Source organism: Pleurodeles waltl, chromosome 9, assembly GCF_031143425.1.
Source record: "Pleurodeles waltl isolate 20211129_DDA chromosome 9, aPleWal1.hap1.20221129, whole genome shotgun sequence".
Classification (NCBI taxonomy): Eukaryota; Metazoa; Chordata; class Amphibia; order Caudata; family Salamandridae; genus Pleurodeles; species Pleurodeles waltl.
Genome location: NC_090448.1, coordinates 708,752,406 through 708,778,462, shown reverse-complemented (window position 1 = coordinate 708,778,462; position 26,057 = coordinate 708,752,406). Strand labels below are relative to the sequence as shown.

The 26,057-nt window shown below is 47.5% G+C and overlaps 1 protein-coding gene and 1 long non-coding RNA gene across 2 annotated transcripts in view; one reads left to right on the top strand and one right to left on the bottom strand.

Annotated features, from left to right (window-relative positions):
• The window catches only part of TIGD3 (tigger transposable element derived 3), a 106,508-nt gene that overhangs the window by 58,945 nt on the left and 21,506 nt on the right, over positions 1-26,057 (bottom strand). The gene's annotated exons all lie outside the window — the stretch shown is intronic.
• LOC138258705 (uncharacterized) lies at positions 308-24,359 on the top strand. The gene is made up of 3 exons (XR_011198515.1): positions 308-907; positions 20,199-20,363; positions 23,956-24,359. It is a non-coding gene; the product is annotated as an uncharacterized lncRNA (long non-coding RNA).

Here is a 26,057-nt window from a genome sequence, read left to right as displayed (position 1 = left end):
TGGCAGACCTTTAAAATGCTTCAGTTACCAGGTTGAACTAAAGGAAGAAAGGCTGCTCCTCTTTTCAACAAGTGGCTTATTAGATCTCTCTCTCGGTGCAGGCTATAGTACTTTTGGCTATATACTGGGTGCTAGTGGAAGGTGGACTGCACATGCATATGCGCAGGCTACAGTGAACATATGCACAAAGCTTTGACTAAACCATGGTTGGTCAATTTATTTTTAAGCAAAATCGACATGGTGCCTGACCCGTGGAGGTGTGTCGTGGTTCTATCAAGTTTTGCATCCCATGGGGGAGCTAGAGAGCAGCCGCGCAAGATGGCCGCACTTCGGTGAGGCTCCAGCGGGCCGGACCACTCATCTGTCACTATACTGCCTTAAATCCTGTGCTGAGCCTGGTGGCCTAGCGGGGGTCGTGTGCTGGTGACTGGGGTCCCCTACCTGACATTGGATTAAAGCGGGGCACGGCTGGATATCGGCGCGCGCGGGATGCGCGCGGGCTGGCCCTGCTGGCGCGGCCGCTACTCCTAGGTCTCTGAGGACGGGGCCCACAGCCCGAGGCGAGAGGCAGGCAGTTTCGCCGCGGGGTGGCCCGTCGGATAGGAGGCGGGTGTCCTAACTGGGGCGGTGGATCGGCCGTCTGCGAGAGAGCACTGGCGGTGCCTGGGCCAAATCTGTAGTGGTGGCGTGGACGGCCGGGATCGGAGGTTCTTGCTGGGTGGTCTGCTGAGGAGGCGCCCGCGTCATGCCCCCTTGCAGCGGCAACGACGATACAAGTGGAGGTGAGGAGTGCGGGGCCTCTGGGGGCCCAGGGAGGCGCCGCTGGTGACGAGATTACGCTGAAGCCGCAACTATACGAAGCGTCTGGGGGCTGCTCCCGAGAGCTGGCTGAGCTGCTGCCCCCCAGGTAACATACTTTGCAGCTGTTATCTGCTTTGCCCTTCATTGTCGCTCAGGGGGGCAGCCTGACTGGTGGCGATGGTCACTGGGAAGGGGCCTGCTGGAGGCTGTGGTTCGGCGCCTGGTTGCAATGGGGAGATCTGACGCCAGGCAGCAAAAGCTGCAATTTGGAGCTAAACAATCGACCAGGGTGCCACCAGAGAGCATGGAAAATGCCGCGCCCCAGGGCGAGCAGTTGGAAATGAGCGAAATGAAAGCACTCTTACTCAGCATGCAGTCTAGCCTATCCTCGACAGACAGCAAACTTCTGCAGATGGATAAACTTCTCAAAGTCATAGCGCTCAAGAATTAAGATTTGGAAGCCAGATCCAGACGAAATAACTTGCACATAGTGGGCATTCCAGAGTCTGCAAACACTGGCCGTATGGAGCAATGTGTGGAGCGATTGCTCCTCACCCTTTTCGGAGAGGATGCTTTTTCACGAATTCTAGTGGTGGAGGGGGCGCATAGGGCTTTGATGGCCAGACCATCGCCTGGTGCCCCGCCCAGACCGATTGTCACTCGCCTCCTGAACTACAGGGACAGGGATGCTGCATTAAGACTGAGTAGAGAAAAACATCCCCTGCAGTTTGAGAGTAACACACTGTCGATTTATCCAGATTTCACCATGGATGTTCAAGAGGCTCGGAAAAAATTCACAGCCGTAAAGGAGAAACTACGGCAAGCGAACATAACTTATGCTATGTTATAACCGGCGCAACTGATAATTACCCACTAAGATAGAAATGTGATATTTACCACCCCACAGCAGGCAAATGAATATCTAAAACGAGCCCGTGGGGGAGAGACTTTGGAAAATCCTGCTGAGACGGCCTCGGTTAACTCTTCCACTCTATCCGACCAGGACTGAGGCTACTCTTCTCTTCGGAGTGGACTCCCCCTATAGAGGAGAATCCTGGACATCATTAACAGCACCCCCTGCGAGTGTGACTCTGTACCTGGCCCCGGTGTGCGCCTCTCGGCGGACCGGGCACTCTTGGGCACCTAATACCTGTCCAGGTGGCCCCCTGACACCCGGGGGTTTTATCGCGGCTTTCTGGACGTCCTTTTACCGGGAAATCCCCATCTACTCTTTGAGATGCAGATTTGTCAGTATGTGGTTATGTTCGTGGGTTTCAAAGGGAGGGTCCTTCCGGGTGGGATTGGGCCGCCGAGGTGGGTGGGAGGGAGAATAGGGGAGTTTACTTTTTGTTCTGAGCCACACCGATACACACTTAAGGTTACAGCCCAGAACTTTGGCGATGGGCACATCTTGCGCTTCCTCTTCCTGGCGTGGAACGGGAGGGGGCTGGGAGATCCTTGCAAGCGACGCCACATTATGGCGTATCTGGAACAACACAGAATACATACTGCACTCCTACAGGAGACACATTTCACACCTGGGAAATGAGTTACATTTGCGGATCGCTTGTCCTCTTACAGCCAGCATGCCGCCTACTCTTCGTATTCCAGGGGCACCTCCATCCTCATACGCAGGGGAACCCCCTATGTTCTGCTGGGATTTACAAATGACACGCAGGGCAGGTACACCATTATCTGGGGCCGGGTGCTGCAGCATTCCATTACTATAGTTAACTGCTACGCGCCTAATGCCGATGACCCTTCTTTCTTTGACTCCATATGGAGCTGTGTTGCGGAGATAGCCTTGAAATATCTAACATGGGGCGGAGATTTCAATTTGGCACTAGAGCCCCGGGAGGACAGAGGGACGGAGACAATGCCCCATCACCACAGGGCAGCGGAGAGACTTAGGGCAGACATCATAGCGCAGGACATGGTGGACTGATGGCGCTGGCTACACCCTTGTGACAGGAAGGGCACATTTTAATCTGCGGTGCACTCAGGCTCGTCGAGGCTAGACTATTGGCTTATTTCCCCATCCATGGTACCCTGGCTTGTGGGGGTCACGCACATGGCCCACATGTATTCTGACCACTCCCCATTTGCCCTCAAGTTGAGCTTCCCCTCCGCATTGGCCCCTCTTGCATTGTGGTACCTGTCCCCCACTACATTGGTAGACAACGCTTTACGTAGTGAACTAAGGAACAAGATAACAGATTTCTTTGACAGAAACAAGGGTACTGTGGATAGCGTTGCGGTAATCTGGGAGGCCTTTAAGATCACCCTCAGGGGATTCTGCTTGGCCAAGGGCATAGGCATCTTACGAGACCTTTGATTCACACTGTAGGAGGCTGGCCTGGCTTGTAGTGGGTACCAAAGGTACTTACACCTTGTGCCAGGTCCAGTTATCCCTTATTAGTGTAGAAGAGGTATTTCTAGCAGATTAGGCTGATAGAAGGTAGCTATAGCAGAGCAGCTTAGGCTGAACTAGGAGACATGCAAAGCTCCTACTATACCACTGGTGTCATATGCACAATATCATAAGAAAACACAATACACAGATATACTAAAAATAAAGGTACTTTATTTTTATGACAATATGCCAAAAGTATCTCAGTGAGTACCCTCAGTATGAGGATGACAAATATACACAAGATATATGTACACAATACCAAAAATATGCAGTAATAGCAAAAGGAAGTAATGCAAGCAGTGTAAAGTTACAATAGAAGCACCTCGGTATAGGGGCAACACAAACCATATACTCCAAAAGTGGAATGCGAACCACGAATGGACCCCAAACTTATGTGAGCGTGTAGAGGGTTGCTGGGACTGTAAGAAAACAGTGAGGGTTAGAAAAATAGCCCACCCCAAGACCCTGTAAGGTAGGTGTAAAGTGCAACTACAACCCCCAGAGAGCACAGAAATCGTGATAGGGGGATTCTGCAAGGAAAACCAACACCAGCAGTGCAACAACAGTGGATTTCCGGACCTGAGTACCTGTAAGACAAGGGGACCAAGTCCAAGAGTCGCGACAGTGTCGAGAGTGGGCAGGAGCCCAGGAAATGCCAGCTGAGGGTGCAAGGAAGCTGCCACCGGATGGAAGAAGCTTGGTGTTTTGCAAGAACGAAGAGGACTAGGAACTTCCCCTTTGGAGGATGGATGTCCCACGTCATGAAGAAGCTTGCAGAGGTGTTCCCACACAGAAAGACCGTAAACAAGCCTTGCTAGCTGCAAGGGTCGCAGTTAGGGTTTTTGGATGCTGCTGTGGCCCAGGAGGGACCAGGATGTCGCCACTTGGATGAGGAGACAGAGGGGGCGCCCAGCAAGTCAGGGAGCCCTCACAGAAGCACCCGCAGAAGTACCGGAACAGGCACTTAGAAGAGGAGTGAACCGGAGTCGACCCGAAGTCAGAAAAGGGAGTCCCACGACGCTGGAGGACAACTCAGAAGGTAGCGCACTGCAGGTTAGAGTGTCGGGGACCCAGGCTTGGCTGTGCACGAAGGAAATCCTGGAAGAGTGCACAGGAGCCGGAGCAGCTGCAAATCACGCAGTACCCAGCAATGCAGTCTAGCGTAGGTAGGCAAGGACTTACCTCCACCAAACTTGGACTGAAGAGTCACTGGACTGTGGGAGTCACTTGGACAGAGTTGCTGAGTTCCAGGGACCACGCTCGTCGTGCTGAGAGGGGACCCAGAGGACCGGTGATGCAGTCTTTTGTTGCCTGTGGTTGCAGGGGGAAGATTCCGTCGACCCACGGGAGATTTCTTCAGAGCTCCTGGTGCAAGAAGGAGGCAGGCTACCCCCAGAGCATGCACCACCAGGAAACAGGCGAGAAAGCCGGCAGGATGAAGCGATACAAGGTTGCAGTAGTCGTCTTTGCTACTTTGTTGCGGTTTTGCAGGCGTCCTGAGCAGTCAGCGGTCGATCCTTTGGCAGAAGGTGAAGAGGGAGATGCAGAGGAACTCTGGTGAGCTCTTGCATTCGGTATCTGAAGAATTCCCCAAAGCAGAGACCCTAAATAGGCAGAAAAGGAGGTTTGGCTACCTAGGAAGGAGGATAGGCTAGTAAGAAAGGTAAAAAAAAAATGTAAAATGTAAATTTGCACTTGTATAGCGCACTACTCACCCGTTAGGGTCTCAAGGCGCTGTACTCATACCGCTATGGAACCCCTCCTGGCTTTTCTCTGTGAGGTGCCCACTCCTGGGCACCCCCAGGGTGAAGCCAGGCATCCAAGCGCTGTTGGGGCCGTTGTGGAGATTAAGCAAGCTATTGCCCAGAGTTGCAGAGTGGGACCCATGAATTAGATTAGGCACCGAGGCGAGAATTATCTGGTCAAAGGGAATTGAGCCCAACACCTGCCGAAGCGGGACTTGAACCCTGGTCTTGAACCAGATCTCTGCTTCCAGGTCTGCCGCTCTAACCATTGAGCCACACTTCTCCACAAGAGTAAGGTGAGAGCCTATCAGAAGGAGTCTCTGACGTCACCTGCTTGCCCTGGCCACTCAGAGCAGTCCAGTGTGCCAGCACACCTCTGAATCCAAGACGGCAGAGGTCTGGGGCACGCTGGAGGAGCTCTGGGCACCTCTCCTGAGAGGTGCAGGTCAGGGGAGTAGTCACTCCCCTTTCTTTTGTCCAGTTTCACGCCAGAGCAGGGCTGGGGAATCCCTGAACTGGTGTAGACTGGCTTATGCAGAGATGAGCACCATCTGTGCCCATCAAAGCATTTCCAGAGGATGGGGGAGGCTACTCCTCCCCATCCCTGACACCTATTTCCAAAGGGAGAGGGTGTAACACCCTCTCTCAGAGGAAGTCCTTTGTTCTGCCTTCCTGGGCCAGGCCTGGCTGGACCCCAGGAGGGCAGAAACCTGTCTGAGGGGTTGGCAGCAGCAGCAGCTGCAGTGAAAACCCCAGAAAGGCAGTTTGGCAGTACCCGGGTTCTGTGCTAGAGACCCGGGGGATCATGGAATTGTCCCCCCAATGCCAGAATGGCATTAGGGTGATAATTCCATGATCCTAGACAAATTACATGGCCATGTTCGGAGTTACCATTGTGACGCTGTACATAGGTAGAGACCTATTTACAGTGCACGCGTGTAATGGTGTCCCCGCACTCACAAAGTCCGGGGAATTTGCCCTGAACGATGTGGGGGCACCTTGGCTAGTGCCAGGGTGCCCTCACACTAAGTAACTTTGCACCCAACCTTCACCAGGTGAAGGTTAGACATATAGGTGACTTATAAGTTACTTAAGTGCAGTGGTAAATGGCTGTGAAATAAAGTGGACGTTATTTCACTCAGGCTGCACTGGCAGGCCTGTGTAAGAATTGTCAGATCTCCCTATGGGTGGCAAAAGAAATGCTGCAGCCCATAGGGACCTCCTGGAACCCCAATACCCTGGGTACCTCAGTACCATATACTAGGGAATTATATGGGTGTACCAGTATGCCAATGTGAAATTGGTAACTAGCCTGTTAGTGACAATTTGGAAAGCAGAGAGAGCATAACCACTGAGGTTCTGGTTAGCAGAGCCTCAGTGAGACAGTTAGGCACCACACAGGGAACACATACATATAGGCCACAAACCTATGAGCACTGGGGTCCTGGCTAGCAGGGTCACAGTGACACATAACAAACATACTGACAACATAGGGTTTTCACTATGAGCACTGGGCCCTGGCTAGCAGGATCCCTGTGAGACAGTGAAAACACCCTGACATATACTCGCAAACAGGCCAAAAGTGGGGGTAACAAGGCTAGAAAGAGGCTACTTTCTCACACACACTCAGTTGCTTGGAGCTGCAACTTAAAAGACTTGAGTTGGAGCGGGCAGAGGCACCCTCGGCCGACGTTGCACGGCGCTTGTGCGAAACCTTAACTGAGTTTCAGGAAACTGCAGAACATGAAGTACTGTTTAGAGGCAAATATGCCCGGTCCCGTTCCTATGGGGAGGGTGAGAGATCGGGTAGGTCTCTTGCCCACACCCTTCGCGCAGCCCGACCCGAGAATACTATACGCAAAATATCCGATGCCTCCGGCCGCCTGCTTAGGGATACCCCTGAAATGCTTGAAACCTTTGCTGATTATTACCAGCACTTATACTCCTCTACCGGAACAGAGCCTCCAGATGTCAATGGTTATTTGATGGAGGTGGCACTGGCCTGGCTCAGTGATGCGCAGCAAGACTTTTTGGCGGCTGAGCTTGAACACGACGAAATCCGGGAGGCCATGATGCAGCTCCAGTCTGGTAAAGCCCCAGAGCCTGATGGCATACCGGACGAGTTTTATAGGTATACCCCCTGACTACTTGCACAGCACGATATTGCTCGGACTTCCACCTCCAGTGGTCCGATACCTCCGTCCGTTATCCAGGCATAGAGATTACCCGAGAAAGACATGAATTGATGTGCCTGAATTATGGGGTGCAGCTAGATAACATACAGGCGATGGTCACACGTTGGATTGCTCTGCCCTCTCTATCGTGGGGCGCATATCATTAATGAAAATGATTATACTCCCTAAACTCCTCTATTTATTTCTAAATATACCATTCCCCCAGTCCGACCTTTTTATAAAGAACTGAGAACGCAGATGATTAGATTGGCTGGGGCTGGCAAACAGCCATGCCTCAAATGGGAGATCATGATGCAGCCCTTTGTGTGCGGGGGCTTTGAAACCCGAGATTTTGAACTGTATTATCACTGTGCACAGGCACAATATGCGCACTACTGGTACCGCCTGCCCCTGTACATGGCACACTTGGAAGGTGAGCAGGGATATATGGCACCAGTCCCCAGCTCCGCTTAGCTGAGACCGGACATCGCTGTCACTGGTCCTCGAGATTCGACGGTAGGATGTACGCAGCTAGCCTGGAAAAAATAGCTACCCGAGCGGAAAGCAGTCTGCTATGCTCGCTGGATATGCCTCTCTTGGGGCACGAAATGATCTCGACGTGCGAGACTGCGGACGCGAGGCTGCTCACTAGGCTTCATATTCCGACATGGGGAGATCTCTATATGGTCTCCCACTTTCGTGAACAAGATGTTTTCTCTCCGGATGGTCCGCTCTCCCCGCTGGAGACCGTCTTGTATCTCCGCCTTCGGCGCTCCGTCAGGGCTCTTTCACCTTCTTTCCCCGTGGAGCCGGCCTGTCTGCACACGTTCCATGCACTCTTGCAGTCGAGCTCGCCAAGTCATTTCTTCTTGATACTTTATTACTCGATTCAGCGGGAACAGCCGATCTTTGAGGAAGGGGCGCGCGGGAGGTGGGAGGAAGAGCTACAGCTGCAGATCACAGAGGCTCAGTGGTCATACTGCTGTCAGCAGACGGGGAGACTCACCACCAGTAGTAGACTGCAGATCATGCACTATAAATACTTGCACCATCTTTACCACACGCCTGCGAGGCTTTGCCAGTACAATCTCCAAACTCATGATAACTGTGATAGATGTGGAGCGGGTGGCGCTCCACCTGGCCTGGTCCTGTCACGTGGTGCTGGACTACTGGAGGGAGGTTGGTGAGGCACTGTCTGTTATGGTCTCCGCTCCATTGAGACTCACACCGCTGGTTGCACTACTGGGACACACCGAGGCGATTATCCCTGGCTACCGCAGATATGTCAGCTTCACCCTATTACGGGCTAAGCGAAGGGTGACCTGCAGGTAGGGTTGGGGAGAGAGCACCCAAATTCAAAGACTGGCTCTCAGATCTGCTATACAGGGAGTGCAGAATTATTAGGCAAATGAGTATTTTGACCACATCATCCTCTTTATGCATGTTGTCTTACTCCAAGCTGTATAGGCTCGAAAGCCTACTACCAATTAAGCATATTAGGTGATGTGCATCTCTGTAATGAGAAGGGGTGTGGTCTAATGACATCAACACCCTATATCAGGTGTGCATAATTATTAGGCAACTTCCTTTCCTTTGGCAAAATGGGTCAAAAGAAGGACTTGACAGGCTCAGAAAAGTCAAAAATAGTGAGATATCTTGCAGAGGGATGCAGCACTCTTAAAATTGCAAAGCTTCTGAAGTGTGATCATCGAACAATCAAGCGTTTCATTCAAAATAGTCAACAGGGTCGCAAGAAGCGTGTGGAAAAACCAAGGCGCAAAATAACTGCCCATGAACTGAGAAAAGTCAAGCGTGCAGCTGCCACGATGCCACTTGCCACCAGTTTGGCCATATTTCAGAGCTGCAACATCACTGGAGTGCCCAAAAGCACAAGGTGTGCAATACTCAGAGACATGGCCAAGGTAAGAAAGGCTGAAAGACGACCACCACTGAACAAGACACACAAGCTGAAACGTCAAGACTGGGCCAAGAAATATCTCAAGACTGATTTTTCTAAGGTTTTATGGACTGATGAAATGAGAGTGAGTCTTGATGGGCCAGATGGATGGGCCCGTGGCTGGATTGGTAAAGGGCAGAGAGCTCCAGTCCGACTCAGACGCCAGCAAGGTGGAGGTGGAGTACTGGTTTGGGCTGGTATCATCAAAGATGAGCTTGTGGGGCCTTTTTGGGTTGAGGATGGAGTCAAGCTCAACTCCCAGTCCTACTGCCAGTTCCTGGAAGACACCTTCTTCAAGCAGTGGTACAGGAAGAAGTCTGCATCCTTCAAGAAAAACATGATTTTCATGCAGGACAATGCTCCATCACACGCGTCCAAGTACTCCACAGCGTGGCTGGCAAGAAAGGGTATAAAAGAAGGAAATCTAATGACATGGCCTCCTTGTTCACCTGATCTGAACCCCATTGAGAACCTGTGGTCCATCATCAAATGTGAGATTTACAAGGAGGGAAAACAGTACACCTCTCTGAACAGTGTCTGGGAGGCTGTGGTTGCTGCTGCACGCAATGTTGATGGTGAACAGATCAAAACACTGACAGAATCCATGGATGGCAGGCTTTTGAGTGTCCTTGCAAAGAAAGGTGGCTATATTGGTCACTGATTTGTTTTTGTTTTGTTTTTGAATGTCAGAAATGTATATTTGTGAATGTTGAGATGTTATATTGGTTTCACTGGTAATAATAAATAATTGAAATGGGTATATATTTGTTTTTTGTTAAGTTGCCTAATAATTATGCACACCTGATATAGGGTGTTGATGTCATTAGACCACACCCCTTCTCATTACAGAGATGCACATCACCTAATATGCTTAATTGGTAGTAGGCTTTCGAGCCTATACAGCTTGGAGTAAGACAACATGCATAAAGAGGATGATGTGGTCAAAATACTCATTTGCCTAATAATTCTGCACTCCCTGTATAGTAAGATGCAGCTTGAGACATACACAGAGCGGCAGCCACCTTCATCCCGCTCTAGAGATATTTGGGCCCCATTGGATGCATACCTGCTTCAGCGTCAGGCTCCTATCACTGCTGCGTCTCCACTGGGATCCCCCTGGAGGGTGTAGGGCTTATGGGATCTGAGACCTGTGCGCCCCCTAGGCCGCGGAGGGCCTGAGCTCCCACCCTGTGGGAAACACGAAGCTTGAGATGGACTGACAGCAGCTGTGTCCTTTTTATTTGAGAAAGCGTATTCTGTGCCGGAGATGCAGTGAGGTGACGTTGACATTATTGCTGGGTGGCCTACCTGTTGGAGAAGGAACTGATGACTGCTAAACACTTGTTTTGTTATACAGTGCTCTTATACAATCATTTAATGGGGATGGGATGTGGCTCGGGAGGGTTGTTACATGTTGACTATTCTATTGTGGATTAAGATGTACTAACTGCAAACTTAATAAAAAAAATGTTTTAAAGTTTTCCATCCCGTACCAGGCTGAAGGCTCTCGAAACCACTATGTCCCATCAGGCATTGCCCAGCTGGTCTCTCAGGACACTGAGAATGAATACAATCTAAGAAGGTTTGGGGGCATATTAGTTAAGAAACGTAAGGGTGATTCTCCCCCTTTCAATGATTACTGTCAAAAATCTCCTGCCAAGGTCTCTGGATAATCGTACATGCTTGAAGCAAAAGTTATTTTAAGTTTGCAGCCTACCAGACAGAGGAGCTCTCCGGTTTGCTAAAGACATCTTGCAGAGTTTCAGAAAGCTGACCTGGGAATGCATTCTGCCCACTGACTGCCAATGGCTTTGTAGTTTGTAATTGTATTTCCTTTAGGCTCCCCATCTCGAGTTGTAACTCGTTTTCTGTAATAAACAGGCCTGTAAATCTTGTTCGTATCTCTCCACATTTGCTGGGCATTCATAAACCAAGGTCAAATGTCAAACTGTCTGTTTGAGGGAGCCTTGTGTTTATTTTGCTTTCTGCTGATTTCAAAGTGAGAACGCTTATAGGAAAGAAGAATGCAGAAAACTTCCTCCAAGGAGCCTGCTTGTGCCCCTTTTTACAATTTTATTTTAGACTTAGCCATCTCAAAAGGTATATCATTCTTCAGCTGCACAAAACTTTTGCCTTTCATTCGTAGGGCATGAAGTTCACTTTTGGCATTGTCAGGGTGGAAGCCTGAAGGTTTCTAAAATCAGATTTGTAAAACTATTACTTACAAAATAAAACTTGCACTGATTGAGTCTGATGTACTAATACTAGTAAGATGAAACAGTTTTGCATGCAGAATGTTTTTACAAATGAAGGTGGCCCAAAAGTTAAATGTGCAGGATACCCTTATTACTTGCTTCCTTTCAGGTCGATTAACTTCTAAATAAATGCTTATCTGTTTACAATGGAGGGGCCACATGCAAAGTTAAGGAGGGCGCTTGCGGACCACACTGATTTAGTCTGATGTACTAATACTACTAAGATGAAACAGATCTGCATGTGAATGAAATACATTTTTTAAATGTTTGCAGAGACTTTTTCATATTTAACATGTTTTTTGCAAAATTCCTCTTTGGTGAGTTAATTACATTTCTCAAAGTGCCTTTTTAAGAACAGAGAACAAAACTGCATTTCAGTCTCACCTTCAGTCTAGCATATGCAGGGGTGGCTCCTCCTTTAGGGCGGAGGAACGTCACCGCCCGCTAGCAGCGGCAGCTGCAAACCTTTGAAAGAAAAGGATAATAAACTTTGTTTATTATCCTTTTCTTTTGAAGGGGTGGGGCCACAGGGTGTCGAGCAGCGAGGCGGAGTTCTCAGCACTGTATGTTTGGCCAGTGGTCTCGGGCCCTCCAAACATACATGCGCAGAAGGCTGTCTCCAGAGAGCCTCCACAGGCTCCCAGCCTGCCTGAGAGCGCCCTGGCTGGGCTCTCTCAGCCAATCCTGACGCTGCTTTGAGCAGTGTTAGGAATGACTGCATGGCAGGCAGGGAGCGTGTGCCTGCAGCAGCAAGACGGTTTATTTCTCGCACACACCCCCAGCCCTGCGCGTCGCACCATCCCACCCCCTCCAAGCACACCGCGAGCCATTCCTGAACATATGGTGATCTTTGGCAATTTACTCTGTTTATGACCCAAGTACAGGATAAGATCTTTTTACAGAAAAGAGCCAGAAAAGAGCCAGCAACATTGTAACACAATTTAACAATGTTTGGCTTTCACTTATTATTGACATCTGTGGCAACTCGTTTTGGAGAGTTGGTTAAATTTAAAGACACTTTTTATAAAAAGCTTTTGTGTTTATGTTAAGTTACACAGTAATTATTTATTCCGCCTCCAACTGTGCCTTTTTTAGAACGCATATAGTACCGCTATAAATGATTTCCTCAGAGCATAGCCACAATGGATTTGGAGTAGGACGCAACCTGTGCTTCTCCGCTGCCCAGGCCTGTATTCTTACTGACAACTACGGCACCGAACCCACATCCAAGCCTATCACAAGGGGAAAGCTGCCTATGATGGCTGGGACATCATTTGTGCAGCCTACATCGCCCGCTCTGACCAGGTGGGAGCCGCCACCTATCAGCGAGATAACATGGCAGCCACCTTGCTGCCCTAGCTGGGTCCGGAGCATCTGCAAGCCGCCAGTGAATGAGGTGCTGACAAGACCCATGGAAACGGCGACGCCCTCGGCCCCTTGCCACCTGGAGCCAGGTGAGGGCCTCAGCACCTAGGTGATGGCTGGGAGACATAGGGCTGATCGGGGCTGGGGGGGACGCAAGCGCGGAGTCACAGCAGGTGGGTCTGGGCCACCTCCCCCACTAGGGCCATCTGATTCACTATCTTCGGAGCCCCGTGGGGTGGCCAGAGGCCCACTGAGACACTGGGCTGGTGTGAGTAGGGCATCTCCCCTCTAATGAGAGTGGAGACCAGTGGTGGTGCCTGGGGGGAAACTCTTGCTGCCTGCCCTCTCTATACCTCGGTTGGCACCATTAGGCCAGGGGCGCCTCCAGGGGGTGGGCAAACAGACAAAGAGGGCCAGAGCCAGCTCCCCCACCTACACTTCAAGCCTCAGTGAGTGCTCTATGCTGTGCTTGAGAGGTGAAGCCCCCCCTTTAACTGCGCATAATCACGAGGCTGCCTCCCTGAACTTGCTGTCCTCCAAGCTAGCCACCCAGAGGCTGACTACATCACCGCAACTTACAGCTAGGCCCAGCCCAGAACTTTACAGGCACCGGAAACATTCCTTCAGGGCCCCGCCAGGTGACACCTACATGGGCCCCATCTAGTGTTCTCTTTTACCCAATGCTGCACCAGGAGCAAATTAAGTCTGCATGTGTACACACACCTCAAGCTGGATTGCCTCCTACCACCCTCACTCCTGCCTCTGCTAAAGGAACTAATGCAAAAACAACAGATAATGGAAGGAATGCATAACAAATCAAACATTCTCCCCCCAGTCACAGATCTGGGTTTAATCCATCAGATGTTTTGCTTGCTTTGCCATTCCAGTTTGGACTCAGCCATATGCAAATCAGTCTTGACCCTGTTCTCCATGGGAACAGTCCAGCCCAAACTGCCAGGCCAGGTCTTCCCTGGACCAGAAACAAGCATCCCCGGACCGGTTTCAGGGTATCACCCTTCATCAGCCAGGCGAGCATGAATCTGGTGGCATAGCAAGCAGGGGACCCACATCTGGGCATACCCTTCCCACTTGGGGGCGACAAATGCAAAAACAACAGATGATGGACGGAATGCAGAACAATTCAAACATTCTCCCCCCAGTCACAGATCTGGGTTTAATCCATCAGATGTTTTGCTTGCTATGCCATTCCAGTTTGGACTCAGCCATGTGCAAATCAGTCTTGACCCTGTTGTCCATGGGAACAGTCCAGCCCAAACTGCCAGGCCAGGTCTTCCCTGGACCAGAAACAAGCATCCTGGGACCGGTTTCAGGGTATCACCCTTCATCAGCCAGGCGAGCATGAATCTGGTGGCATAGCAAGCAGGGGACCCACGTCTGGGCATACCCTTCCCACTTGGGGGCAACAAATGCACAAACAACAGATGATGGACGGAATGCAGAACAAATCAAACATTCACCCCCAGTCACAGATCTAGGTATAATCCATAAGTTTTTTTGCTTGCTATGCCATTCAAGTTTGGACCCAGCCATGTGCAAATCAGTCTTGACCCTGTTCCTCATGGGAACAGTCCAGCCCGAACTGCCAAGCCTGGTCCTCCCTGGACCGGAAACAAGCATCCTGGGACCGGTTTCAGGGTATCACCATTCATCAGCCAGGCCAGCTTGAATCCAATGGCACAGTGAGCAAGGGACCCACTTCTGTGCATACCCTTCCCACTTAAGGCAACTTTAGCAACACAAGAGAATGATGGATGGAGTGCTGAACAATGCAAACACTCACCCCAGTCAGAGATCTGGGTTTAATCCATTGTTCTTTTGCTCACCATGCCACCCCAGTTTGGACCCAGCCATATGCAAATTTGTCTTGATCCTGCTCCTCATGGGAACAGTCCAGCCCGAACTGCCAAGCCAGGTCCTCCCTGGACCAGAAACAAGCATCCTGGGGGCCGGTTTCAGGGTAGACTGATTCGCATATGGCTGGGGGTGAGTGTTTGCATTTTTCAGCACTCCGTCCATCATCCTTTTGTGTTGCTAATGCTAACGCAACATCAGGGGTCCATATTCACCTCACCTTGTTGTTGTGACCTCAACTGGAGTAACAGGGGACCTTTTTGCTATGACCTTCCCCCGCTGCGTGGCGGCTCCCCTCTCAACCCCACCTGGACTGAAGCAACACTACCGCTCATTTCCCCTCCTCATTTGGAGGCCTGCAGCATATCCAGTACCTGATATATTTACGTGATAATGGGCATGCACAGGGAATCGGAGCTTCTGCAAGGTCTCTGCAAGATCGCTGCACTATATCGGAGACAGCAGGTCATTTGGGAGCACATCACCTCCTGCCCTCTGAAGCATAGCTGCAACAAAGCACTAGAAAGACCAGTATGTTCATGAGATGCTGACCAACTCCACTCCTGCGCACAACAAAGAAACCGGAACTTCATCAAACCAGCCCATACAGGAGGGCTCAGAGGAGTCCACTGAAAGAGATTTGGCCCCATCACAAGAGGCTTCTGGACCTCGCTGTTCAACTCACTGAAAACGGACCTATAAGATCTCTGGAAAGACCTATCCTAGGAATTACGAGACCTCAGGTCAGATCCAAACACAACGGGAGAGAGTGTCTCCGGCTTAAAGGACGAGATAGATTGGGACGAGGACGTAGAGCTTTTGTGCCAAGAAATATTGTGCCTCCAAGAACAACAAGGCATACTACAGCCTCATGTGGAGGAACTTGAGAATCGTCCCTGATGGAACAACATTTGCATAAGGGGGGCCACCAGGGTGCCGAAAGCACGGACATCAAGAACTACACCATGGCCTTATTCCAATCGATCTTAAATTGGGAGGAGTACAAAAACGTACAACTGGTTGACCCAGACCAGGCAGGCTTTGTTCCCACCTGAGAATGAGGAGACAACACTAAGCGCATGTTACACTTAGTGGATAAGATCAAATAAGGAAGCACTTCTGCTGTCTATCGACGCTGAGAAAGCATTTGACAGGGTCCACTGGCCCTATCTCTTTGCACCACTCTCCCACCTGGGCTTTGGAAATAAATTCAGGAGCTGGGTCAAGAGCGTGTGTAGCACGCTGAGGGCTTCAATGCAGGTGAACAGGGTGTCCTCACAGCCCTTTCCCATCCAGAAGGCGACAAGATAGGGATTTCCCCTATCTCCCCTGCTCTTTGCCCTATACATGGAGCCACCTGCTCAAAAGATCCGAACCAACCCTAATATTACTGGGATAAAGTTTGGCGGTGACCACCATCTCATCAGCTTATTTGCATATGACATAATCCTGGCCATCTCTGACTCAATGGTCTCTCTCGCTGCCCTGGTCAACAAACTTCAGGGATTCGGGCTGATATCAGGCCTTAAAGTCAATATGCAGAAATCCCAGGTTCTCCATCTTACAGTAACTCTGCACCGCAAAACCAGCCTCTGATCTAGATTTCCATTTCTGTGGACATCTAATCATCTCCCCTACCTAGGGATCAAATTGGTCCGCACCATATCACAAATTATTACAGCACATGTCCTCATAGACTTAGATACATGGCGGCATCTGTGCCTATCTTGGATGGGCCGCATTGCAGTGATCAAAATGATTACTTTACCCTGTGTCCTTTAACTCTTCCAGACGGTCCCCCTAACATGGCTGAAAAATACTATGCAAAACGTGATCTACAAATTTGTCTGGAAAAGGAAACCTCTATGACTATCCAAACATTTGTGTACTGCCTGTTGCGGGAGTGGGGACTTGCAATACCTTGTTTAGAGCAATACTTCGAAGCTGCTCAGCTACGCTTCTGGTGGAATGCAGCCATCCACTCTCAGAGAAACACTGGTGCTTTACGGACCAAGCAGGTGCCGGGTCCCACAAATGGAGGGAATCTTGGCTCCCCCGTAAGCATCGGGCTTGTGGACTTTACTCCTCCCCCGTCACCAGTTCTGTGTTTCAAGATTGGAATGCAGTTGCGACCAAAGCGGTGCTGACCTCTTTCCTATCCCCTTTGGCCCCCATATGTGCCAACCCCGATGTCACTCCTGGAATGTGCCCTGATCAATTTCAACAATGGCAGGAGAGGGAGTGTAAAAGAGTGGGCTGCCTCTTCGACATTATACAGTTTGACCAGCTAAAATTGAAGCATGGTGTAACGAAATCTGATAGACTGCAATATCTGCAACTTTGCCACTGGGTGCTACAGCCCACCATCCAAACTTATACACAGAGGCTTCTCACATCATTTGAGAAATGGGTGTTACTTAAAAAGGATGACAAGTGCTTAATTTCCAAGATATATGCACTCCTGATGCACAGACACACCCCCTAAGACACTAGGCCAAACTAAATGGGAAGAAGAGCTAGGCAGGGAACTGACAGACACGGAATAGGGAGACATATTTTATAGAATACATCACACAGTCAACAGTATAGCCAGCATTGCAATCAATTCCACATTAATCTCTTACTGGTATCTTAGTCCTACTAGACTTCAGTCTTGGAACCCGACCAGATCTTGGGAGTGTTGGGGGGGCTGTGAGAATACGGATACACTGCTTCACCTCATGTGGCAATGCCCAAAACTAGATCGGTTCTGGGGGCGCATACTGGATGACATTGATAAAACATTTAATACTGTACTCTCCCGATTTCCGGCATATACTATCCTGAGCCTCCCAACCCCTTAACCTTCCCACTCTGACCCCAAAAAAGGAAAGAGATGCCCCTCGCCCTTGGTGCGCACATCAAGTAATCTTATCATTGTGGGGCACAGAAAGATACCAGACTACATGTCCTGGCTCCACAAGTTATGCTTTTTTTAATTAGGGATAGAGAAACTGTCCTTGGCAGCGGACCACCAAAGACAGGTTTACTCCACAAAATGGGCGCCAATTATCCAAGTCCTCTCCTCAGAATTTAATGAGCTTACTTGTCCCAACTATTTGAAGATGTTACCCCTCCTGCCCCAACATGATACGACACTAACATACTGCTACCATACAATACATTTCACCTGTTGTTCTCTTATTAGGCTTATTCACTTATGTGACTCACCAGTGACCACCTGGCTGTATGTGAGGAGGTGAGGGAGATGGTAGTCCATGGGGGGGGGTTTGAAGTTTTCTTGTTTTTCTTTATCTTATCACATCCTGCAATGCTGCTGGCCTCTGGGTTGTAGGCCTTAGGCTGTGATAAGTGGTTACTATTCGCTATCATATGCTCCTGGCCCAATGGGTTGTAGGCAAATAGATTTGTCATATTAACAAATAAACAGAATTGATCCATAACGAATCTCTTCATTTATCCTTGCAGGTACTAGGGTCATAATTTGAATGGTGCAGCAGGTACAATAGCACAGGGGCCAAAAGCACTAGGAAACCCACTGAACAATTATTGCTATATTTTACTATTAAACAAGCAGTCACAAGTGCAGCTACCTTGCAGGCACTAGGGTCATGATTTGAATGGTGCACCAGGTGCAGTGGCACAGGGGCCAAAAGTTCTAGGAAACCCACTCAACACTGATTATTGCTATATTTTACTACTAAACAAGCAGTCACAAGTGTTGTTACTTTGCAGGCACTAGGGTCATGATTTGAATGGTGCAGCAAGTGCAGTGGCACACAGGTCAAAAGGTCTAAAAAAAAAAAAAACACTGATTTTATTAAAGACCGGAGGCTCCTATTATGTGTTTCTTTTCTTGCTTATCTTTAATAGCAGCAGTCAAAATAAACAAACTACAAATCCCAAGTGGTGAAGAAAAAGAGTCAATGGGAAGAAAACGTAGTCCAAACATAGTAACCAATCAGTTAGGTACTTTTATAATTCTCTTCTTCAATATTTATAAGTATTATTACAGTCTTTTGAACATTTTGCCTTTACCTTATTGATTTACTGCCATAGCGCGTCATTAGCGTATTTATTTTGAGTCTGCAAATTGCTGCATGCTTTATGAGCGCTTGCGCTTGCTTCCGAACGGTTTTCAACCGTCTCCTCAGATTGCGGTCGCCATTTTCCCCGCATCTGAGGAGCGTCGATACCGTTTCCTCACAGTTCCTTTTCCTCGTCCGGATTTTGGTGGTTTCAGCATTTAAACTGGAACTTTCTTTGTGTTTTCAATCATTGCTGCTCTCTCTGATGCGGCGACGTCTCAGGCTCCTTCTTTCCGGTCCGTTCACTTTATCAGTTCCCTTTTGGTACCACCCATTGGCAGAGCTCCAGCCTAAACACCTTCCCTCTCAATTTTAACCCTTTCACTTCCGGTTTCAACACAGTTTTTTTTTGCTCTCTCATCTCCTCTCACAGTGATGAAGATTGACAGCTCCCCTTTACCGCAGGATGACCCTGAAGAGGTCAATACATTTAGGCAGGAGTTTAACACCTTTATTCAAAACTCTGTACCGCAGGCGGTTTGTTCCTCTATCCAAGAATTGTCAAATAATTTAGAAACTTCAGTGTTTAATATGCATACTAAGATGATTTCAACCCAGTCTGCGGGGGGAAAGCAGACAGCGCCTTTCAGCCATTAATCAGCCTAACAAATTGCATAAGGTGGCGCTAAAGGTGAGTAAGGTTCCATCACACATGGCAGAGGACGCGGCTCCTCACAAGGCTCCTACAAAGGAGAATAAATCTCAGGACAATTTAAAATTGTCTTTAAAATGCAAATCAAAACCAAAACATAATATGGCTTCTATAGTCATTACTTCCATTCCCGATACGGATGACGATTTGCCTGATATGGACTCAGATAATAAGCTATCTGACAAGGTTGAGAGAGATTCATTATTTCCCACTCCTTCATAAAAACCCAAGTTATCCTCATTGGAGGCTTCTAAGCCGGTCATGGATTCCGAAGGGGTACCAATGGTTGATCCATGTCACATTCTCCACCCCAACTCTACAGAGTGGGTGCCTGCGGATCATGTAGGGGAGTATGTATCCGCCAAACTGAATTGTTCTCTAGACAAGCAGGCTAGGGCCAAGTTAAAATCTGAATGCCCTCGCCCTTCCCTTTCCCAAAAAGTCACAATTACTCCCTCTATTAATACAGCTCTCCTAACAATTCGGTAAAGATCCTCGAAAAGGGGTGGGCAAAGCATGGTCCTCTTGCCAAGATAAACTTCTGGATGTGGTTGGCCCCCTTACACACATTTTTGATCTTGCAGAGGCTGCCAGGCTAGTTGCACTTTTATTGATCTGGAAGAACTTTCGCTATGGGTTCAGCGGACAGTCTGCCTCCTGGGTAATGCTAACTCCGCACTCACTCATGAAAGAAGAAAAGGTCTCTTACTTAAATTTGATCCCTAATTGGTTAATTTGGCGACGGTACATCAGGATGTTAAAACGGAAGGTCTACTTTTTGGGGAGAAGTTATTTAAGGAATTGAGTAAATATGTTGCCACCTTTGCGTCTTTGGACAAAGCTCAACAGTCTTTAAAGAAAATGTTTTCGCAACAGGTTTTTGCCCGGGCTGGCAGAGGCAGAAACTGCAGCTATTCCAACCAAGGTTCCCAAGGCTACTACAGCACATCCTACCAAGAATAGCGGCCCCAATTCTACCGCAAAGAGGCAGAGGTTTCCATAGTAGAGGTTACAAGAATTCCGGATTCTCCAATCAATCAGGTAAGTCTACCATCTGGCCCTCCTCCTGTAGAGGGTCGTCTTCATTTTTTTCTACCAAAATGGTTGTCAATCACCTCAGACCCTTGGGTATTAAACACGGTACAAGTTTATATTATTGAACTTTCCTCAAACCCGGTCAAAACAGGTTTACCGCTACATCCGCGTTTTTTGACAGAAATGTCCAATCTCATTTCTTCAGAAGTACAGCCTCTTCTACAGAAACAAGCAATTTCTTTTACCCAACATGATCCATCACGTTTTACCACCTCCATCTTCTTAGTTCAAAAGAAGAACAAAAAGATGCATCCACTAATTAATCTCAAGTACTTCAACCATTTTGTGGTCTATCGACATTTCAAAATGGAGACGATTCTTCATCTCAGAGATACTCTCCTCCAACACGGTTGGATGCTTCGGTTAGATCTACAAGAAGCATACCTAGTTGTTCCAATTCATCCAGATTTCAGGAAATTTCTCCAATTTCAGTGGTTAGACCAACACTTTCACTTTACCTCTCTACCCTTTGATCTCTTGTCCGCTCCGTGGTGCTTCACCAAGCTCATGAAGCTGATGGTAGCTTTCCTCAGAGCTCAAGGAGTGCGACTCATCATTTATTTAGGCAACATTCTTATAATGAGCCAGTCACCTCATATCTCACTTGACACTAACATGTTCTCTCCTATCCTATCTAGGGTTTATTCTCAACAAGGAAAAATCCTTTCTGCTTCCAACTCAACTTATAGAATTCTTAGGTTTCAAAATAAATTCAGGTTCTGCCACTCTTCTTCCTTCGGCAAAAATAAAATCCATAAAATTAGAAATTCTTCAGATCCTACGCAGCTCATTGATTTCTCTAAGACTGCTGGCTCGAATAGTTGGACTTCTTTCTTCCTCTAGTCAAGCGATATTCCCAGGTCCTCTTCACTATCGGGCTCTACAGAGACTAAAGAATCAACATTTAAGAAAAGGCCTATTGTATTCAGACTCTATTGCGCTAGATCTCGAATCATCTATAGAACTTCAATGATGGATAGACCATTTAGATGCCTGGAACGGCAGAACTATCTTTGCAACAACCCCAGATCTTCTGTTAGAATCAGATGCACGCCGCACAAGTTGGGGGGCCCGATGTAGGCCAATTTTGACTAGGGGTACATGGTCTTTGGAGGAGTCCAAATTGCATATCAATTGTTTAGAGATGCTTGCCGGCTCCTTTGCAATCAGAAGCCTTGCAAAAAACAAGGTTCGTTGTGCAACCCTTCTCAGGATTACTAATATTTTGGTACATAAATCATCTCGGGGGACAAAATCCAAACCCTTAGCGGAACTGGCAAAAAGCTTTTGGGAATTTTGCCTTTTAAACCAAATTTCGGTTAAGGCATAGTATCTTCCAGGAGCTCTCAACTCGATAGCAGATTGGCTCTCATGCCATCTTCGGGACTCAAGCGATTGGAAACTTCATCCCTCAATTTTCAATCAATTCAGAACAAATGGGGCCCTTTGGTAATCGACTTGTTTGCATCACGCCTCAATTCCCAACTTCCTCAATTCTACAGCTGACATCTGGATCCGTTGGCCTTGGCCTCAGATGCCTTTTTGCATGATTGGTCAAATTCTCTGAATTATGCCTTTCACTCTTCCCTCATGATCAGAAGGGTACTTGCACAAGAGAGATGGCAACAAGCCACTCTAGTGCTTATAGCTCCATTCTGGAAATCCCAGATTTGGTTCCAAACTCTTTTGGAACTTTCAATAGATTTTCCCTTCCTTCTTCCTTCGTTTCTGAACCTCTTGTTGGATCCTCTGAACCCTCCTCACGACCTCATTTTAGACAATCTCCTGACCCTTTGGGTTTCGAATCAGAAGCCTTGCAAAAAACAAGGTTCGTTGTGCCATCCTTCTCAGGATGAACAATATTTTGGTACATAAATCATCTTGAGGGGACAAAATCCAAACCCTTAGCAGAACTGGCAAAAGGCTTTTGGGAATTTTGCCTTTTAAACCAAATTTCGGTTCAGGCATAGTATCTTCCAGGAGCTCTCAACTCGATAGCAGATTGGCACTCATGCCATCTTTGGGACTCAAGCGATTGGAACCTTCATCCCTCAATTTTTAATCAATTCAGAACAAATAGGGCCCTTTGATAATCGACTTGTTTGCATCACGCCTCAATTCCCAACTTCCTCAATTCTACAGCTGACGCCTGGATCCGTTGGCCTTGGCCTCAGATGACTTTTTACATGATTGATCAAAGTCTCTGAATTAGGCCTTTCCCCCTTTCCTCATGATTAGCAGGGTACCTGCACAAGCGAGACGGCAACAAGCCACTCTAGTGCTTATGGCTCTATTCTGTAAATCCCAGATTTAGTTCCCAACTATTTTGGAACTTTCAATAGATTTTCCCATCCTTCTTCCTTTGTTTCCGAACCTCTTGTTCCATCATATGAACCCTCCTCACGACCTCATATTAGACAATCTCCTGACCCTTTCGGTTTGGGAACGTTCAGGAATTCCCAGCCTTTCCCTTTAATTTATCAGAGGCTTCAGAATATTTCAAACAATCGTTGGCTCCAGGAACTAGAAAGGCTTACAAATCAGCTTGGTCTTTATGGCACAGCTGGTGCTTGGGAAAATACATGAATTCCCTTTCAGCAGATGTGACATTCATTGTTAATTTCCTGGCTGCAGAAGCCAGCAAAGGCAAATCCTATTGTACCATTAATCTGTACAGATCAGCTATTTCATCCAACCATGCATATGTGAATGGAAAACCAATGGGAGAAGATCCTTTTGTTTGCCGACTTTTGAAGGGAGTAACATTTTCTAATCCTCCACTGCCCAAACATACGCAATTATGGGATGTTAATGTAGTTTAAAATTTTCTTTCATCATGGCCTGATAATTCTATGCTTTCCTGAAAATGTTATCTGCCAAGTTGACAATGTTATGTCATGTCTTATATCTATTAAGCGTCTATCTGATGTTAAAGCTTTAGACATTTCCGCTCACCAGTTTACTCCATTGGGGGTTTTGTTCACAGTGGTCCGTCGAACCAAAACCAATCTAACATCAGTATTTTATTCTTATTTTCCTGATCATCCCAAGTTATGTGTTGGACAATGTTTAAAAGTTTATGAACAAAAAATTGCAGATTTAGGAATGCCCTCTGTATCCAAACTATTTATCTCTTTTAGGATACCCTATAATCCTGTATCTGCCACTACTCTAGCTCGCTGGGTAAAATGGATCATGTCTATAGCGGGTATTGATACTTCCATGTTTGGGGCTCATTCTTCCAGAGGAGCAATGGCATCCAAAGCCTTTTGGGTGGGTTCCCGCTTGGAGGACATTCTTGAATCTGCAGATTGGTCTAAAGATAATGTGTTTAAAGTATTTTATTGTAAACCTGTTGATAATGTTTCAATGAATGTGATTAATACGCTTTAAACAAGCATAATAGGAGCATCCGGTCTTGAGATAAAATGTAGATTTTCCTAGTTTTAATGCCAGAAAGTCTTAGTTTTATTAAAGACATGGAGGCGAGTATTATCCCACCACACTGTTTAACTGTTGTTTTCTCCCACCCTTACAGCAACAACATCTACTACTCAACCTTCCACGTAAATAAACATCAATCTTTTTTAAGTCCATACTATCGAATTCTTCGTCTTCAGGAAGAGTCTTGATGTCTGCCGGTCCTGTTGCTCCAGATCATTTTCCATTTCCTGGATTTATGAACTTTTGTTCTGAACTATTGTCCTTCATCATGGCTATTCTTATTTTATTTTCTATTTTCCCTCTATTTCGTTCTGATTTACTTCTCAAGCAAGAAAAGAGGGCTATCGCAGTCAAGTGACGTAATAATAGTATAGATCTATTCTGATTGGTTACTATGATTGAAATACGTTTTTCTTCCCATTGGCTCTTTTTCTTCTCCACTTGGGAATTGTAGTTTGTTTATTTTGACTGCTGCTATTAAAGTTGAGCAAGGAAAGAAACGCATAATACTCGCCTCGTGTCTTTAATAAAATTAAGACTTTCCGTCATAAACTAGGAAAATCTACATTATTGCTATCTTTTACTACTACACAAGAAGTCACAAGTGCAATTACCCTGCAGGCACTAGGTTCGTGAGTTGAATGGTGCAGCAGGTGCAGTGGCACATGGGCCAAAAGTTCTAAGACAGCCACATTGGTATATTTTACTACTAAGGAAGCAGTCAATTGTTATTCCCTTGCAGGCACTAGGGTCATGATTTAAATGGTGCAGCAAGTGTAGTGGCACTGGGGCCAAAAGGTCTAGGAAACCCACTGAACACTGATAATTGTTACATTTTACTTTTGGACAAGCAGTCACACATGCAGTTACCACACAGGCATTAGGATGATGATCTGAATGGTGCAGCTGGTGCAATGGCAAAGGGGCAAAACGGTCTAGGAAACCCACTCAACACTGATTATTGCTATATTTTACTACTAAACAGTCACAAGTGCATTTTGCTTGCAGGCACTGGGGTCATGATTTGAATAATGCAGCAGGTGCAGTGTTATAGGGGCCAAAAGGGCTAGAAAACCCACTGAATACCGATCAATGCTATATTTTACTACTAAACAAGCAGCCACAAGCGCAGTTACCTTGCAGGCACTAGGGTCATGATTTGAATTGTGCAGCAGGTGCAGTTGGCAGAGGGGCTGAAAACACCAGGAATTCCACTGAACACTGATTATTTCTATATTTTACTGTTAAACAAGCAGCAACAATTGAACTACCATGCAGACATTAGGGCCATTATTTCAATGGTGCAGCAGGTGCAAAGGTATAGGGGCAAAAAGATCTAGGAAACCTACTGAATACTGATTATTGCTATATTTTACTACCTATCCAGCAGTCAGAAGTGCTATTAACTTGCAAGCACTAAGGTCATGGTTTGTATGGTGCAGCAGGAGCTGTTGCACAGGGTCCAGAAGGTCTGGGAAACCCATTGAACACCGATTATTGCTATATTTTACTGCTAACCAAGCAGTCACAAGCCTAATTACCTTGCAGGCATTAGGGTCATGATTTAAATGGTGCAGCAGGTGCAGTGGCATAGGGGTCAAAAGGTCTAGGAATACAGATTGTTGCTATATTTTACTACTATCCCCAACTCGGAACCACCTATGACTGATATCTCACCACTCCCTGGCGACCATCTGCTGTCTCAGTGCTCCCTGTGGCGCAGTGGGAGCGCCGTCTCCTCCACCACCGCCGTGCTTCCTGACTCTTCCTTTCTCCCCCCACTGGCTTCCTCTCTCACTGACTTCCTTTTCTCCTTACCTAGGACACTGGCACACCTTAAAAGTGTACGGATCTGTAGTGAAATGTGTGTTTTGAACACTGACTTCGTGTTGCACCACTTTGCACATGGCTTAGCTGTCCAATGTTCACCAGTTACAGACTATATTTTGTATTCAGTTTAGCCTTAGCTTCATTCTGCCTACTGATTTTATCAGAGCATTAGACACTGCCATGTTAAATGCTGCCAGTGATTTTCCACGTTGTCTGTCTGTTTTCGTGCTTTTTTCTCACCAAGGGCTTTGGCTGATAAGAATGTACTCAGACAGCAGGGAATGGCCTTGCTTTGACTTTACATCTTGGGATTGTGGCCAAATCCCAACATGTTATTTTCAAATCATACCTAAACTAGCCAGCATG